Here is a 19708-nt window from a genome sequence, read left to right as displayed (position 1 = left end):
TCACCCCCTGAGCCTGGGCTCCCAGTTCATCCCGTTCCCTCCACTTTCTCTCTGGCCATCCTGTTTAGGTCATCATCCCCTGGAGGATAGTTCACGAAACGCTTGGTCTCTCTGCTGACCTTTCCAAAGCTCCGGCTGCCTTTGCCCCAAGGCCTGCAGCTTGGCCACCTGCTCCTGAGCCGTACCCCAACCCTCTCACCACCCCCCAGCATCCTCACCTCCTTCACAGCCTGCCTGCCGGCCCCTCCTCTGACAGCCTCTTCCTCCCCCCGCCTGTGGCCTGCTGCTCCTCCAAGCAGGCTTCCGTTCATTCACTCACCACGATTCCACTCCCAGATCCCCTCCCTCCTCATCTCCCAGCTTGTCCAGCTCTGCCCAGAATCACTCCCTAGAATGTCTCTCGATTCCCTCGCCTTCTTCCCTCCACTTTGTAATTCGCTGGGAAACACCCCAGCTCTGATGAAACCCATCTGTCTGCCCCGAGTGCCTGAACACGGCGGGAGAAAAGGACACTCCGGGCTGACATTGTCACACTGCGTCCACGCCTCTGGCCTCGGAAGGGCCTCGGGCACCCTGAGATCTGGCGCATTTGCGGCTCCCCTCTCCGAGGGCTGTGCAGGCTGTGGGGGGGGGGTGCACTGGTCAGGAGGGCCCCCCTCCCTGTGGCTCTTAAACCTGGGGGCCCCTTGGCTTCAGGAGAGAACGGCCACCACCCAGCTGCCCCGGCCCCAGCTCCCTGCCCTGCCTGTTAGTTGCAGGGTGGGGCTCAGGCATCACCAGGTCGTTTTCTTTCTTTGTCCATTTCACTGACGTGGAAGCGTGTCTTACTTTCCTGCTGGCGGTGACAAATGACCCCGCGTGTAGTGGCTCACCACAGCAGAGGTATAATGTGTCCTGTCACCGTTCTGGGGCCGGAAGTCTGCAATCAGCGGCCAGCAGGGCCAGGCTCCCTGCAGGGGTGTTAGGGGCGGATCTTCCTGCCGCTGCCAGCTTCTGGGGGCTCCAGGTGCTCCTGGCGCGTGGCCGCATCACTCTCTGTCTCCCTCTGCACATGGTCATCTCTGTGTGTCTGTGCGCTTTCTCCATCTCTTAGAAGAACATTCTCCTTTTAGATGGAGAGGCCACAAGGACCATCTGGGATAAGCTCCTCCACTCAGGAGCCTAAACTTAATTACACCCTTTTCCTATAACATAACAGTCACTCTTTTATCATACAGTCACTTTTTTTATTCTGGGAACTAGGATGTATGTTCTGGGGGCTACTTGTGGCTCAGCTGGTAAAGAATCTGCCTGCAATGCAGGAGACTTGGGATCCCTGGGTTGGGAAGATTCCCCTGGAGGAGGGAAAGGCTACCCACTCCAGTATTCTGGCCTGGAGAATTCCGTGGACTGTATAGTCCATGGGGTTGCAAAGAGAGTTGGACATGACTGAGCGAACTTGACATTGAGCCCCCTAAAGACAGACACACAGGAAAGTGGACAACGTCACTGCAGAGATCAATGAACTGTCTCAAAGCAAACCCAGCCAGGGAGACAGGGCACGGATGCAGAAACACGCCTCCCAGGCATCCGGACCCCCGAGACTCCTGTCAGTCTCAGCTCCCCACTCCACGGACCCATCCTACCCCCACTCTGTACAGCCTGGTTTCGAATCTTGCGTCCATGGAGCCAGATGTGTCCATTTCTTTTGCTCTCTGCTCTGTGAGAGATTCATCCCATTTGCTGCACACATTTCCATTGGTGGCTGCCTATGTGCAAACATGTTCCTGTCATGAAACCTTTCTGCCCTGGGTGGGCGTTGGGCTCTTTCTAGTTCCCACCACTGCAAATGTGCTGCTCTTGTGGGTAAACGGACATGAACTTGGGCAAACTCCGGGAGATGGTGATGGACAGGAGAGCCTGGCGTGCTGCAGTCCACGGGGTCACAAAGAGTCGGACACGACTTGGTGACCTAACAACAACGACGTGATCCATTTACAGTTATTATAAAGTGTTAGCTGTATTCCTTGTGTTGTACAATATGTCCTTGTAGCTCGCTTGCTTTATATATGACAGTCTGTGCCTCTAACTGCCCCACCCCTCCCTGTATTGCCCTTCCTCTTTCCTGCTCCCCGCTGGAAACCGCTTGCTTGTCCTCTGTGAGTTGGTTCTTTTTGCTATTTTCACTAGTTTGTTGTATTTTTCAGGCTCCACGTGTAAGTGATATCACACAGGATTTGTCTTTCTCTGTCTGACTTCTTTCGCTGGGAGCACAGTGCCCTCCACGTCCATTCCTGCTGCTGGACGTTCTGTTCTTGTTGATCGTTGAATCGTATTCCATCCTGACACCCACACCGGCAGAGGCTCCTGCCTGGTCTCCTTGCCCCCACCATGCTTGCTGGCTGGGGGTGCCGCCCCGGCTCTGCGGGGAGAGGCAGCGAGCTGGGATGCAGCCCCCATGAAGGGCTACACTTGAAGTTTAGGTTCCCCTCTGGGGACCGAGGGGCCCAGAGACACCCACAGAAGCCCTGGGACAGGGTGGCACAGGCCAGGAAGTCCTCCCTGCAAGAAGCCGGGGTGGCTGACGGCTCATTCACGAGCATCTGTGTGTGAGTGTATTTACCCGGCTTGGGTGTCCCCTCCATGAGAGTTGCCAGGTAGTCACCAACTGATGCCCTTACCCCGATCTTGTAAAATGAATATCAGATGAAAGAGACCACGGCAAGCGCTCAGCATGTCACAGAGGCTTCTGGGTCCCAGCCTCTCCCACCTCCCTGCGCCCCTTCCCTCCGTCTCTGAGATTGTCTTAGCTCCAACCAAATGGGAAAGGAAAGCATTTTAATTTATAGGAAACAAATCCCAGGCCCAAAGACTACTGCTTTTCACTATACAATGACTGCTGTTTTGGGTGGCAGGTAACACTGTCAGAATTTTTCTGAGGCCGAAAATGAAGGTCAATTAAAAAGGAGTTGATAATTAAATAGCTCACAAATGTTTTGTGAACCAATTAAGCTGTATTCCACTTTCATTAGCTGCCCAGTTTGACACGTGTGTTGACTTTGAAGCTGAATTGGTGGCTCAGGAGGCAAGAAATCCTCCCGCAGTGTCAGAGGCAGGAGGCGCGCGCTTGATCCCTGGGTGGGGAAGACCCCCTGGAGGAGGGCTTGGCAGCCCACTCCAGTGTGCTAGCCTGGAGAATCCCATGGACAGAGGAGCCTGGTGGGCTACAGTCCATGGGGTCGAAGTGAGTTGGATATGACTGAGCGACTAAGCTCTAAGCATACAGACAATATCTCATACAAAACTGTGTAATATGTAAGAAAGAAAATCATTCCTTTTCTTTGGAATTTTAACACATAAGACATACATGTGTAGATACCAGATAAGGGACGTCAGACTGGCTAGTTCTACTGAATACTTCTTTCCTAATGTTTGAACACATATATTTACTATTTCCTATCTCCTCATAACGGCTTCTGTTGTGGCTCAGCTGGTAAAGAATCTGCCTGCAATGCGGGAGACCTGGGTTCGATCCCTGGGTTGGGAAGATCCCCTGGAGAAGGGAAAGGCTACCCACTCCACCTCTCATAATGGCTGGTTGATAACATGATACCTGGAAATGAACTCCAGAGAAATAAAAGAGTTAGAATCAGGCAGAGGATCAGTTTTGCTGCACATGGGCCTCCGTTTTAGCGAATCTGAGGGTCCTGCCTCCAGGTCTTAGAAATGAGTTCTAAATGAGTGCACATCCTGGGGGTCCGGGGGCACAAAGTGATGCTGACTTGGGGGCTCCTTTCTCAACATCAGGAAGCTCCTTCTGCCCAGGAGACAGCACTCTGTGGTTTCTCGTGGGGACGAGCACTTCTGAAGATAAAAAGGAGCAGGGAACGTGCACCTCCTTGGACTGGATGCAGCCCCTGCCGCTGTCTGCCCACCAGCCCCTGCTGCTCTGGGAGAAGCCAGGGGGCTTTCCTGTCCTGAGCCTCGTCGTGTGAACGGTGTGAGTGGGGGACCCTCTGAGGACCACGCACACCCAGTTGTTTATTAACGACTGATGAGCAGTCAGGGTGCTTCAGAGAAGAAGGAAGGCGTGGCCATGGCTGAGGGTCACTGTCAAGGGGAGAGAAGGCTCGGAAACTGTAACATCAATCAGAGACAAAGGGGACTCAGAGCGGTTTGAAGCCGAAACCATCTTAGAGATTTTGTACCAAAGCCCCACTTTTATAAACCAGAAGACCGGATCCCATTGAGGTTAAATGGGTGCAGAAGGCTTGGATCTGCCTGGCTGAACATGAAGCCGGCTCTCTTAGGGTTCAGCTGGGAAACAAAAAATCAGGGGACAAAGTGGTAGATGAAAGAAGTGTGGAAGAGCCTTGTGAAGGCATTTGGTAGTGTAACATCTGAGTGTGCCCAAATTTATCGAAACCAAATTCTATAACGCAAAGATAAAGTGAAAGTCGCTCAGTCGTGTCCACCCTTTGCGACCCCATGGACTCTAAATCAGCCCTGGAATTCTCCAGGCCAGAATATTCGAGTGGGTAGCCATTCCCTTCTCTAGGGGATCTTCCCAACCCAGGGATAGAACCTAGATTCTTTGCCAACCGAGCCACCGGGCAATGCCAAAAATGCGGTTGTTTACGTTAACCTTTTGCTTAAGTTCTCTAGAACTTTATTTTTTTCTGGGTTTTACCACGCAAGTGTGTGTTAGTTGCTCAGTCATGTCCAACTCTTTGCAACTCCATGAACTGTAGCCTACCAAGCTCCTCTGTCTGTGGGATTCTCTAGGCAAGAATACTGGAGTGGGTGGCCATTCCCTACTCCAGGGGATCGTCCTGACCCAGGAATTGAACACCGGTCTCCCAAATTGCAGGCAGATTCTTTACCATCTGAGCCACCAGGGAAGCCCATGTAAAGAGAAAGGCTGTGGATAAAAACGAGTCCATTTCACAGATGGGAAACTGAAGCTATTACAAGTTTTTTGTTCAATTTAGTCAGAAGGCTTATTATCAAGAGTGTACCCCCACTCAGGTGTTCCCTCACCCATCCATTCCTCCATCCATCCATCCTTCCACTCACCCATCTCTCCACCCATCATCCGTCCATCTTTCCCTTCATCCTTCTATCCCTCTATCTATGCATCTATCAATTTCATAGTTACTGAAAAATTAGCCAAAACATTTAGAGATTTCGCACGTACCTCCTGTGGTTTCTGAAGTAAAAAAAAGGGACAAGGAAATGGTGTCACCTCACAGAACTAGCAGCTTCTGTGCAGAAGGCCAGCATAGTTCAGGTTCCCGGGTAGCAATTTGTGTCTCCATGCAGAGCCTAGCTCTTTGTATTCTTCATTTCCAGGAGCTTTACACGTCCTTCCGAAGCACCATTTTGGCTGTAGCTGACGCATTTAACCTGCCTGAGGTTCAGAGTTGCTAAAAGATCTACAAAGTCATGGTGCCTCCTGTAGATTTGCAAATTGAATAAATCATCCAAACTGAAGGCGTTAAAAATCTCAAAGACGAGAAAGAAAATTTAAAGATGCCTGCAAGAGCAGCCAGCATCAGAGGATACCCCCACACCCTCACTGATTCATTGTCTTAACCCCTGTATCAGAGCACGAGATTCTGGGCTCCTTCCAAGTGCAAGGCAGCCTGAAATCACAGTGGGTGACAGATGCTGGCAGGCTGCGAGCTCCGTATGGAACCCGGCTTCCCTTTTGGATGCCCATTGGCCTTCCCCAGAACCGGTCTCCTCTGTAGTGTGACAGCCTCCTTCCTGGCTCCCCGGTCTTTGCACAACCCCCTCCTCTTTCTAGATTCTCCCCCTGGAGCATCCACCCCTGCTACAGCTTCATCTTCCCAGCTTCCCAAACCACACCTGGTTTCTCCTGACCAATAGGCACTGAACTTTTAACTGGGGGGCCAAGGGTACCCCCCTCCCTCTGCCTGGAACCAGCTGGAAAGGACTGTGTGGTCACCCATGTGACCCGCTTCCCTCTTGGGTAGCACACCAGCTGGGGAGGGGGCGGGGCTGTTCCTTCATTCTTGGAGCATCTTTCTTCTTCATGACCTGAGGAAGTTCCCAGGCTCCAGCATGGCTCAGAGCTCCCTGTTTTACCCCTGGTGCCACTCTGTTCTGCAAATGGATGATGGAGCAGAATCATCACACCAGGCCCTGCTCGGGGCACGCAATGGCTATTATCCTCCAGCCCCCTGGGTCTGAGCATGGTATCCAACATTCATGTACTTCTTGGGATGCTCCCAGCACTTTCGAAATGATGTGCAGGAATCATCTCATTTAATTCCCCGAAATAGCAGCTATGAACCGAAGGTCCGTGTCCTCCCCCACATGCCTGCACTGGAACCCTAATAAGCCCCCGTGTGAGGGTTTGGGAAGTGAGGACTTGAGAAGTGGTAAGAGTTAGATGAGGCCACGAGGGTGAGGCCTCCATGATGGAATTAGTGCCCTTGTGGGGAAAGGGAGGGGCCACGTGAGGATACAACTGGATGGCTGCTGTCTGCTAGCCAGGATGCCGGCCTTCACTGGACACCAGGTCTGCAGGCTTCTCGATCTTGGACTTCCAGCCTCCAGAGCTGTGAGAAATAAATGCTGGCTGTTTAAGTCACCCAATCTGTGCTTGTTTTGCTGTACCAGCCCAAACTGGGACAGTAATCTAACAAGGAGGGTTGCTACTATACTCACTGTGCAAACGGGAAACTGAGGTTAAGTGACTTTCCCAAATCACCCAGCTCTTACGTGGTGGAGCCCAATCAGAACTGATACACCTACTGTTACTCCATCTCCTTTCTGTCCTCACTCCAGCCGAGTGCCTGCAGGCCCTCCCAGGGCAGGAGGCACCTGCCGTCTCAGTGTCTCTGTTCTTGTTGCCCTCATGAACCTTCCTCTCTTCTCCAGCCAGCGCGGTACCCCACCTTGCCCTCTGCCTGGGCACCGTGCCTCATCTGGTGGGTCCCTGTCCCCAGAGACTATGTGTGGAATGGGCTGCAAGCTCGGGAAGCCAGGGCACTTCATGGGCTTCTTTACAGGTCACAGGTCACAACTCCTCACCATCCCACCTACTGCTTTATAGACAATACTAGTTCAACACAAAGGGATCCACAGAGAAAAACCTGCTTCAGGATATCAGAGGAGGAATTGAGGTTATAGTTGCACCTGCAAAAGGAAGTGAAAGAGGAAGGCAATTTATAGACAATTCAAAAGAAAAAGATCCTTTTCTGAGGGGCTCAAGCATGCGGATTGATTGTTGCTTGAAGGAATGGAATGACGCAGACCATGGCCTTTACGTTCGGTCCCACTTGGAGTGGGTCAGAGAGCCTGAGTCTGGAGTTCCATGTGACACGGTCTGCAGGTCTTTTGCTCATCTCTAATTCCCTGAACTCTGCGGTCTGGCATTTTGTACGGTGTTTTTTTCTAACTAGTTCTTACAAGCATTGTCTGTTTGATGAGGTTGCCAAGTCTGTGAAGCCAAGATCCATTCCTTGCTTTCCTGGCTGACTCACCCACTTCCTCGCCCCCCAGGGGAGGCTCAGGGCCCAGACAAACCTGGCACTCTTGGGTGGGAAGGGAGGTCACCGGGGGCTCTCGGTCCCAGATCGGCAGTCCTCGCCTGGCTGTCCAATGCCGTCACCTGCAGAGCACTGGACATAGTGGATCTGCGTCTGGTCAGTGTTTCATTGAGCGCCTCAGGTGGTTCCAACAGGGCTCTGAGCTCCTACGGGGGTTACCAACACACCGGGTGGGGGGCTGTGGACACCTGGCTTCTCCATCTCACCCGGCGAAGAGCAGCTCAGCTGCACGATGACGAAGCTGACAGAGACTCCAGGAGGCCCAGGGGGGTTGGCCCCACAGTAGAGGAAGTTGACAGTGACCAGCTCTTTCTGGCTTCTTTGATACAACACCTCTTTGGGTTGGTCTATGTTCTAGCGGAGGAAGTTATAGGAAAGTTCCAGCTTATATTGACTTTAAATGTTATAGCCCCAAATAGAAGATCGATTTTTCGAATCAGCCTTAAAAGAGGTTCCTTTTTAAAGCAACAGCTCATGAGATGACTACAGCCTTGTGGGAGACCGAAAGTTGAAAAAAAAAAGCCAAACCGCAGAGCATCCATTCCAGGCTGACTTTCTGGCTCGCACCCACAATGGGCTCTCTCGAGTGCGACACTGGTCTTGGAGATGCCATCAAAATATGCTGGTGGCCTGTGTCCAACACCAGCACTTATGTCTTGTTATTAAGCAGAAGCCCCAGGAGGGGCAGGGCTTGAAATAGGCAAAAATTTGCAAGGTTTGAGATTCTGTTCAAACTTCCAACAGCCACCCTGCCTTGCTGGAAGTATCAAGCATCAGATGAATCAGTGTTTGAAGATGGATGTGGGCTAAATTTGGAGATATTTGACTCAGCCAGCAGTGAAATTCAGCAGTTTCTCCTGAAGCTTTTGGTGACCTTTTGGTTTCATTCAAGCTCAAACACCAAAGGCGATGGGACAGTGGATGGACTGGGAAGCTGGGGTGAAGGTTGTACAGCTGAGACTCTGAGATCCGTCTGCCCACTGTGAAACCAAACCGAATCTGGCTTGCCTCTCAGTTTTCCTTCCCCGTAAAGGAGGGCTGAGGCATGCAGGAGGGACGTGGGGGCTGGCAGGGCAGGTCAGGGAGGAGCGTGAACAGACCCTGCCGGGCACACTCCCCGGGCTGGCTCCACACGCATTCCACGAGGGGCTCAGAAACCCCGTCACTGTGTCCGGGGACGTGTTCCCACAAACCTGCAATGGAGCAACTCTTCCGTTGGAGCCTAGCACTCCCTGCTCTCAGCACGTGCTGTGTTTTTGAATAACCCTCAAAGCGCCCTTTGGATGTGAAGATGGGTCAGATCAAAGCATCAGCGAGGACCTGGGTCCCTGATGATCCTGTTTAATGTGCCCAAGGTTTCTGTCAAGAAGGGAACATGGATTTACCTTGCTTTTTTCTGCCTCTGGTCTGCGGCTTGCTTATATAGGCTGTAGATACTCATATACAGAGAAACAATAGAGGGACATAAAATATTCATACTGTGTCCATATTAAAGTATAATTAGCAGCAGTGAGCATGTGTTAAGCTGTCAGGAGACCTGCTGGATTGTAAAATGTGAGCCAGGGCTGGATTCTTCATTAGCTCATGGACCCAAAGCCTGGCTAATGATGTTCTTCTCTTTGAGGCTGATTTCAAAACATTTTAGCTGCAGCGCTGTAGTGTCAGAATGGCTTCTTCATGCTTTTCTGACGTGAATGATTTTTTCTACTTCTTGCTAAGTACCTTTATTTTTGTTTTTTTAATTACAGAAAAAGATGTATCTATCATAAAGAATTTAAGTAATATAAAAATGAACAACAAAAATAGAAACTTCCTTAAGTTTACCCCCTGTTTATAATTTAGCATTAATTTGCCCAGGTATCTTTTTAATATAATATTTATTTATATACAATATTTATTATGCTTCATTAATGATCATACAAAGAATATTCTTTTATATCTCTTGATCTTTTCACTTAATAATGTATATTTAACAACTTTCCATAAATGTGTGTTTTTTTGGCAGGAGAATTACATTGTGTAAGCTCAGTTGCTTAGTTGTGTCCAACCCGTTGCAACCCCTAGGACTGTAGCTGCCTGGGCTCCTCTGTTCATGGAATTTCCCAGGCAAGAATACTGGAGTGGGTTGAAATTTCCTTCTCCAGAAAAATTACATTACAAAAGATAAACTAAAAAAAGATACATTATGGTATGTCTATTCACTGGGTAGCATTAAGATGCTAACCATAAAGATGACATAGTTAGGTAGAAACACAATTGTCGATGAACGAACTGTGATATAAAATTATTCGTAAGATAATATCCTGGTAGAATTTCCAAACAAAATCTGTTCCTCATCATCTTTAAGATGACTGTCTTGATTTAAACAAAAAACAGCAACAGAAGGGCTTGTACTTGTTGGGAAAGATTCGCTTGGCTGTCGTCACAGTGGGCCGTCCACAGGCCTATTATTTCTGAGGATGACCCACCGAGATTTTAAGGGCAATCTCTTCCCCATCCGATCGCCCGGACATCTCACTCAACCCCATGATGATGATGAGATGATCACAGTTAGCAGGCTTCACCCTTCCAATCCCATTTCTCTCTTTTGGCTCTTTGGAATCTCTTCAGGATAAACCAGTTCTAACTCTAAATGCTCTTTCTTTCTGAATAAATGTGAATTACCTTCAGAGAATAGAGTGTGTGACAATGAACAGACTGAGTCTAAAGGATATGAACATTTATCTTGGATATTAAATTTCCAATGGAAATCGTTGGATTCTCCTACAAATCCAAAGAACAGAAAAGTTGTGTCTTATCGTCCATAAAACGGCTGGTATCCAATGTGTGTTTAAAGTGTCCTAGGGCTTCCCTGGTGGCTGAGTGGTAAAGAGTCCTCTTGCCGATGCAGGAGACGTGGATTTGATCCCTGATCCGGAGGATCCCACATACCTCGGAGCAACTAAGCCCGTGAGCCCCTCGTATTGAGCCTGTGCTCTGGAGCCCACGCGCTTCCCTGTTGAAGGGAAGAGAAGCGCTGCCGCCACAATGAGAAGGCCTCGAAACGCAACTAGAGCAGACTAGAGTAACTGGCCCACGCAACTAGAGCAGACTAGAGTAACTGGCCCACGCAACTAGAGCAGACTAGAGTAACTGGCCCACGCAACTAGAGCAGACTAGAGTAACTGGCCCACGCAACTAGAGCAGACTAGAGTAACTGGCCCACGCAACTAGAGCAGACTAGAGTAACTGGCCCACGCAACTAGAGCAGACTAGAGTAACTGGCCCACGCAACTAGAGCAGACTAGAGTAACTGGCCCACGCAACTAGAGCAGACTAGAGTAACTGGCCCACGCAACTAGAGCAGACTAGAGTAACTGGCCCACGCAACTAGAGCAGACTAAGTAACTGGCCCACGCAACTAGAGCAGACTAGAGTAACTGGCCCACGCAACTAGAGTAGCCCTCGCTCGCCACAACTAGAGAAAAGCCCACAGCAACAAAGACCCACCGCAGCCAAAAATAAATCTTAAAAAAGCCACAGGACTTGGAATATTTTTTTTTAAATGTGTTCCAGAATGCACTCTTGGTTCTCACTTCCATACCTCACTTCGTCACCCCCCAAATCAGTCAACTGGGTCACCATCTGTGTGTACTAACTCACCTCCAACTCTTTGCGACCCTATAGACTGACTTCTCTGTCCATGGGATTCTCCAGGAAGAATACTGGAGTGGGTTGCCGTGCCCTCCTCCAGGGGATCTTCCTGACCCAGGGATCGAACCCATATCTCTTGTCTCCTGCATTGGCAGGCAGGTTCTTTAACATGAAGGCAGCCACCTGGGAGGCCCTGAACCACTGTCTACACAAGTTGCTAATCCAAATATCTGAAGTCATTCCTGTAGAAGGTAGCTTCTGCCAGGGAAACAAAGAATCCTGGAGCTGACAGTTGCAAACCTTCCTTTCTAGCTCACAGCAAGTGGGTGGAAGCCTTCCGGGCTCAGCTAGTCTTGGCTGCACTTCACTGGGCCCAGCTAGGGTCCCAGTGTTGGCAGAGAAATACTCCCTGGGAGGTGCTTTAGTTACACTGCAGGCTGGAGCTCAGGAAGGCCGTGCCATCTAAGCCCTCTGCAGTCTCGGCACTTCCACGGACACTCTGCTGGTCAGAGGACGTCACGTGGCCACAACCACAGTGAGCAGGGCAGGGACGCCCGTTCCCCTCTCAGCGCAGCTGTGCTCGGGGCTGGCTGGGGATGGGTTAATTAGAGAAAATGGTTCAGTTGCGCACAGCCCCTGCCCGGTTCATCAACTTGTCAACCACAAATTGGTCCTTGCCGTGGGTGCTTGCCACCTACCTCTACAAGGATTAAATCAGGTACCACTGCAGCTGCTGACCTTCAGCCCCCCGTGAAAGGAGCTCAGGGCAGAGAGCAGAAATGGTGGAGGGCAGTGCTCTGTGCTCCAGGAAAACTGGCAGGACAGGTCTTCAGATAGTCAGATATTCCCAGGAGCTGAGTTTCTGAGCCCAATTCTTGTGTCTCCTCAGATCTAGAAAAGCACTGAAATCCTCCATGGTGACCATTCTTTCCTGTGATTAGCAGAAGCTTCACGAGATCAGCAGAAACTTTCTACAAAAAATATGTGCTTGAATGTATGTGCTCTCCCTTTGTTAAAATCGCATACATACTGTCCTTCCCCCCATCTCTGGAGGAGTTTCTCGAAGCTATATCTGAGGTGCTGTCTCCCGGGCTGCAGCCCTCATGTTGCCCCAAAGAAAACTCGCAACCCTTAGTTGTGCATTTATTTTAGTCAACCAAGTCCTGTTGCCCGTCTCTCCTGTTCTCCCTTGAACAAACACCACCCCTGCCCTCTTCTCCCCTTTTCCTCCACCCTCCCGCACAAGCCACCACCGTCCCTCTATCGGAGACACTTTCTCTGCTTCCACTCCTCACCTGACCTCCCCCAGTCCACCCTGCACATAGCAGCGGAGAGATCTAAACACAGTCCACATGATGCAAAACAGGCTGTGCTTCTCCCTGGCCCAAGGCCACCTTTAGGCTTCTGGTTGCCCTCAGAATAAAATCCATTCCCCTGCCCTTGGCTGTGAATTCTGATGAGGTGTGGTTTCTGCTCATCTCCTGCCCTCATCCTGGGAGGCTTCCTGTCTGTCCTGGAGGTCATCCCTCCAAAGCTGCCCATCCTGGAGGTCATCCCTCCAGACCAAGAAGATGGGAGACTAATGTCTCCAAATAACCACCATATCAGGGTCTGGATGCCAGGTTGTTTTATAGAACAGAGATGGGGGAAGGTGAGGAAACCAAGTGAAAAGGTCGTTTATCTTGTAACTATCTCCCCAAATGGCAAGCCTCAGGCAGGGGGATGTGTTCATTTCTTCCTTCCTGCCATCCACAGGTAGACAGGATCCTGAACAAAGGCACTTTAATGGTCAGGCAGAGGGGCAGGGTCCTCTGAGGCAAGCCATTATGTATGATTATAATAACAAAAGCAACGGAAAGCAAGTCCAAGAAGCAATTCCAACAAGAAAAGTTAGGATTGCCTTTTCCCTGCGATATCCTGACCTCATTCCGGGCAACTCTTTTCTCCTACACCCTCCGGCCATGCCATCTCCCTGTAGTCCTGGGTACAGAAGCTCACTCTTGCCTTAGGGCTTTCTCACCAGCTGTTCCCTCTGCCAGGAACACACTCCTCCAGGTCTCTTTTGTACAAACTCACCTTTGCAGGGAGGCCTTTGTTGGATGTCAGTCTACAGCATCTTTTGCGTGGCTGGCAGAACAGCTTGACAGCTCCTCCTTTATATTTGTGGATAGTTCATTCTCTGTTTCCTCCCCTCTTCCGTAATGTCAGCTCAAGGGTGCGGAGTCCCCAGCATCCCCAGCTCCCGGGAGAGTTCCTGCAAACCGTAGGGACTTGGTGAATATCGCTGAATAAATTTTGAAGTTTATAATGGTGAGCATTGCACAGTACTTTCTCTTATTAGTAATGCAACTATTTTAGGTGGGGTCTTCCCCGGTGGCTTAGTGGGTAAAGAATCCACCTGCATTGCAGGAGATGCAGGAAACGTGGATTCGATCCCTGGGTCAGGAAGATCCTCTGGAGGAGGGCATGGCAACCCACTCCAGTATTCTTGCCTGGAGAATCCCATGGACAGAGGAGCCTGGAGGGCTGCAGTCCGTGGGTCAGCAAAGAGTTGGACAGGACTGAAGCGGCTGAGCACTCACACACCCACGCAGATTTTAGGTGACCGTGTAAGTGTGGGTAGAGCAGTGGCTTGGTGTATGATCCGCTATGGAATTAAATCCAGGTCAGGAGATGGATGAGAGGTTCGCAGGGAGAAAGACTTGGCACCTTCCTTGAGCAGGGCCATGCAGTGCGTGGGAACCAGCGAGGCTGTGAGAGGGAGACCACGGGGGTGATTCCAATTCTGTTTTTTCCCAGCTGTGTGTCCCCGGCTACATTATTTTATCCCATTTAACTTAATCCTTGACAGCCCTATCAAATAGGCATTATATATATTTCATGAAGGAAGCAGTTGAGTGTGGGAGATTATATATAATTGGAGTCTGGCCCAGCACAGATGTTCATTAAATGCTGGCCCCCTACAAAAAGGATCCCAGGCTCCTCTCTGCTACGCCTCTATGTGAATGCGAAGGTATTAAAATTCTAAACTCTGCAACCAGAAATAAAAACGAGGTAATTTCTGAAATTATACAAATGCTTCTCCACAGAGGAAGTCACCTCAGGGTGTCTGTAATTACAGCACTACCTATTACATTTAAATGTGGCCCTCAGAGCAAAAAGGCGTGTGCAAATGTGGCTTTCAGTCGGCGGCTCCCAGGCACGGGAGGGAGCAGCAGGCCTCCCACAGCTCTTAGCTTACTTGTGTCCATTGGCTCCATCCCCGGGAGGCCGCTGGGCCGCTCCTGCCCTATTACCTGGTGGCCAGCCTGACTCTCTGACCTACCTACGGCAGGACTTGGGGAAGACCTGCCTAAGTCTGCTCCATCACTTACGCCAGAATTCTTCCTAGCTTCCGACCCCTTCTCAAGAGGGTTCATGATACTGATCTAAAACTGTAAATGTGATTATTAGGGCTTCCCTGGTGGCTTGGCTGGTAAAGAATCTGCCTGCAATGTGGGAGACCTGGGTTTGATCCTTGGGTTGGGAAGATCCCCTGGAGAAAGGAAAGGCTTCCCATTCCAGTATTCTGGCCTGGAGGATTCCAGGATTGTATAGTCCATGGGGTTGTGTCAGTTGGGCACGACTGAGTGACTTTCACTTTTCATGTGATTATTGAGAAGATAAGTAAAGATTTATGGATATTCAAGCAATTTCTGTTTTAATTTTCTAAATTGAAGGATAATTGCTTTACAAAGTTGTGTTAGTTTCTATTGGACAACACCATGCACCAGCTACATGTGTGCATATATCCTCTCCCTCCAGGGGCTTCCCAGGTGGAGCTACTGGTAAAGAACCTGCCTGCCAATGCAGGAGATGCAGGTTCGATCCCTGGGTGGGGAAGATCCCCTGGAGGAGGACATGGCAACCCACTCCAGCATTCTTGCCTGGAGAATCCCACGGACAGAGGAGCCTGGCGGGCTAAAGTCCACGAGGTTGAAAGAGTGGGACAGGACTGAAGTGAGTCAGCATGCAGCACGCCCTCTCGAGCCTCCCTCCTGCTCCCTACCCCACGCGCAGAGTTGAGCTCCTGTGTTATATGACAGCTTCCCACTAACGCTCTGTTGTACACAGGGGAGTGTATATATGCCAACGTTACTCTGTCAATTTGTATTTCTTTTTGCTAAGAATGGCTTCCCAGGTGGCTCAGTGGTAAAGAATCCCTCTGCCTATGCAAGAGACACAGGAGATGCTGGTTCCATCCCTGGGTCGGGAAGATCCCCTGGAGAGTGAAACGGCAAGCCACTCCAGTATTCTTGCTTAGGAAACCCCAAGGACAGAGGGGCCTGGCAGGCTATGGTCCGTAGGGTTGCAGAGAGTGGGACACGACTGAGCGACCCAGCACACACGCACAGGTGTGCCCGCGACCCTCAGGGCATGGTCCTCTGCCTGTGGCTGCCCTTGGGTCCCCATGCCACCTCTCACAAGCTCGGGGACCATGTGCAGGTGAGATGAGCTCCCTGGACCTCCCTCCCTCATCTGTGAAATGGGTCCAGGCGTCACACCTCCCGTTGTACCTGGGTGGGGCTCCCAGGGGTCTTGTCCGTGGAGCCCCCAGAGCGAGTGGGCAGTGCCGTGTGAGGGCTGCTGCATAAAGGCGCGCGCAGCTGCCTCAGCCAGCCTCCTCGCCTCCCGAGGGCCGGGAGGGGTCAGGACTTGCTCTGGAAACTGAGCACACTGATGGTGACCACCTCAGGCCAGGCTTGGTTTAAAGACTGTTCAGTCTCCCCCCCACCTGGAGCCCTGCTCTGCGGTCAGGGTGCCTCCCGGACACTCTTCAGAAGATAGCCTCAGACCGCAGCTGGTACCCACATCTCTCAGGGTCTCAGTTCAGTTGCCCAGTCGTGTCTAACTCTTTGCGACCCCATGGACTGCAGCATGCCAGGCCTCCCTGTCCATCAACAACTCCCAGAGCCTGCTCAAACTCATGTCCATCATGTCGGTGATGCCGTCCTACCATCTTGTCCTCTGTCGGCCCCTTCTCCTCCTCAGGGTTTAGACGCTCATGGACCTGGTCGGGGGCAAAGGATGGAGAAGCTGTGCTGGCCGAGGTGAGCTGCACAGGGAGGCGATGGGGGGGAGGTGAGGGTGGCCGTCCCCACGGGTGGGGGCAACGGTCAGTGTCTCTCTTCCGTCTCCACCCCTGCAGGACTGTGAACATGGACAGGGCCACCTGACAACTGATTCCGCTCCTCTTTCCTGTGCTTGAGCCCCCAGCCCCTTGCTACCCGGGGACCCCCCTTCTCTCAGTTACTGCCTCCAGTGGACCGGACAGGGTGCGACGGTCTTCATCCATGCAGGGGGCTGTTGGGGTCCTGGAGTCAGACCAGCACCCCCACGCGGGCTTGGTGGATGGTCAGAGTTGGGGAGGAAGGCTGGAGCCCTCCCTTGGGCCACCAAGCCAAGGAAAACCCACCGGCCAGCTCACCAGCCTGGCCCTGTTCCGGAAGCATGACTGAATCTGCCTCCTGTTCACTGAGTTGATGATGCTGTTGTGAATGTGGGGAGCTTTAAACCACGATGATGAGACTCACACCTGGGCCCTGACACCCCCGGTTCCTGTGTCTCTAGGAAGTCTGGTGAAGGCACCACCCGCCATCACAGATGCAATGGACATGAATTTGAGCAAACTCCAGGGAACAGTGGAGGACAGAGGAGCCTTGCGTGCTGCCGTCCGTGGGGTCGAAGAGTCCAGCAGGATTTATCGACTGAACAACACCCGCTACTGGACTATCCCTGCCACTCCTGCTTCTCTGATGGATCCCAGGTTCCGACCAGCACCCAGCATGACCTTGCCTGTGATTGAAGCCCAGAACCTAAGATCTGGCTTCTGTCTCCATCCCAGCTCCCAGCGTGGGGCTTCCCTCTGGAGTACCCGTGTACAAGGGTGCTGAGACCTCAAGTCAGATGCTCACCTGGCGTGATGACCCTTTGTCTATCCCATCTGGGCTGAATCCCAGAGCGCTTCCTAGACCTTTGATCTCCCGCCCTGACTCCCAGAGACAAGGTTTGAGGGAAGCTTGCGTTTGCTGAGCCTGGGGCGCCAAGCACCCTGCCTGTTGCTCACATCTCATTTGAGCTTCAGGAGAACAGGAAAAGTAAACATGTGAGACATTTTCTACTCAATTTCAAAGCACTTTCTTAAAAGTGACTTCTGACAACTGTCATTGAAGGGAAATAGACCCAGTTTGAAAAAGAACAACCCTGAAATCTCATAAGAATTATTTGAGTGTCTCTGCTTTGCCACTGGTTCGAGAAAAAAAAAAAAGAAGCTCTTTTTCTGCTTGGAGCTGGTGTGGTTCTTGGGTTCATTTTACTTATCTTCTGGCCAGTCTCGATGCTTAATATATAGAGTGCCTCATGGAATCAACAATAAAAGCAAAGAAAGTGCTTCCCACGTCCACGGACTTGGGTTGAAAAACAGCCCTGCAGTGGAAACAATTATTTGCTCTTATCTATGAGAACAGCTCTTCCCCACCCCCAGCTCCCGTATCCGCCCAAGCTCTGCAGACCATAAATCACGACTCCCATCTTTCTGTACAGAACAGCACCACGGCTGCTCACAAAGCCCCAGGAGCAGGTCTTTTGTCTTGGATCCCCTCGTCCTGTGTGACGCACACTCTAGCCCCCCAGCCCTGACCTGGAGGGGGTCCTGATAAGAGGTCTCTAGGGTGGGAAGGGGACACACACTGCTGGAACAAGCCCTCGCCCGCCCGGTTCTCAGGCCGGGAGCAGGCTTTCATATCCTTGGGCCTCTTTGTAACCTTTGTGTTTAGGTGTTTAAAATGCATTCAGCACAGGGGCTCCGAGCTTCGCTAGGCTGCTGGAGCTCACTTGCAGGCACGCGGGGGGAGACTCCTGGTGGAGGGAAAGTCGGGGGAGGGCAGAGGAGCGCTGCTGATGGGGGGCCCCGGGCAGCTCTGAGGGTCCTGAGGAGACAGACCTTGTCCATCTGCTGGTCCAGGCGCTCCAGACGCGCTCATTGCAGGAGTCTCCTGGGACACCTGTCACCGTGCCGTCTGCTGGGGACCCTGAGAGGGTGCATGGCTGGGCGGGCCCGTCCCTGCGCCCCCAGGGGCTGCCTGACAAGCAGGGCAGTGGCCGGGCGCTTCTGTGAAGAGGGCGGTGCTGAGCCTTCTGATCCCGATTCTGTAGAAGCGGGGTGGGGGCGTGAGAGAGGACGGCGGGCCCCGGGCCCTCCTGTGCAGACGCCAGCCTAGCCGAGGTGGGGACTGGCCTTTGTCTGGGAGGCTGGGTCTGCTTCAGGGTGCGAGGGAAGGCTGTATCATGTCGTTGAAGGTCAGAACTAGGAGTTCGTGTGTGGGTACCTGCCTGGTGTTTGCAAGTGCCCACATAGCTCAGTTGGTAAAGAATCAGCCTGCAATGCCAGAGACCCCAGTTCTATCCCTGGGATGGGAAGATCCCCTGGAGAAGAGATAGGCTACCCATTCCAGTATTCTTGGGCTTCCCTTGTGGTTCAGCTGGTAAAGAATCCGCCTGCAATGCGGGAGACCTGGGTTTGATCCCTGGGTTGGGAAGATCCCCTGGAGAAGGGAAAGGCTACCCACTCCAGTATACTGGTCTGGAGAATTCCACGGCCTGTATAGTCCATGGGGTCACAAAGAGTCGGACACGACTGAGTGACCTTCACTTCACTTCACATAGGCACGTACGTGCATGTGGACATGTTCATGCCTATGTTCTCTCAGACACTCACATACACATGTGCATGCCCGTGCATGTGTGTGTGTTCCATTTGTAAGCAAAAAGCAAAAAGCCAAGTGCGAGGAACCTAGAGATGAGCCAACACTTCAGGTGGGAGTTTGCAGGGCTGGGAGTGACCGCCCCGCCTCCACCAAGCACCTCTGCACTGCATGTTATTCCCTTCGTCAGCAATCTGCTGAGTTCCCACTAAGTGCCCTGCCCTTCTTATCTCTTCCTTACCTGTGCCAGATAAGAAGCTTCTCCACGTTGCTGAGACCCCATCACAGCATTCGTTGTTGTTGTTCAGTCTCTAAGTTGTGTCCAATACTTTATGACCCCGTGGACTGCAGCACGCCAGGCTTCCCTGTCCTTCACCAACTCCCAGAGTTTGCTCAAACTCATGTCCATTCAGTCAGTGATGCCGTCCAACCAGCTAATCCTTTGTCCCCCTTGTCTCCACCTGCCCCCAATCTTTTCCAGTATCAGGGTCTTTTCCAGTGAGTTGGTTTTCCCCAACAGGTGGCCAAAGTATTGGGACTTCAGGTTTAACAACAGTCCTTCCAATGAATATTTAGAGTTGATTTCCTTTAGGATTGACTAGTTTGATCTCCTTGCAGTCCAGGGGACTCTCAAGAGTCTTCTCCAGCACCACAGTTTGAAAGCATCAATTCGTTTTTTTTTTTTTTTTTTCATTTATTTTTATTAGTTGGAGGCTAATTACTTTACAATATTGTAGTGGTTTTTCCCATACATTGACATGAATCAGCCATGGA

This window comes from Cervus canadensis, chromosome 16 (genome assembly GCF_019320065.1).
Source record: "Cervus canadensis isolate Bull #8, Minnesota chromosome 16, ASM1932006v1, whole genome shotgun sequence".
Lineage (NCBI taxonomy): Eukaryota > Metazoa > Chordata > Mammalia > Artiodactyla > Cervidae > Cervus > Cervus canadensis.
This window is presented reverse-complemented; position numbering follows the sequence as displayed.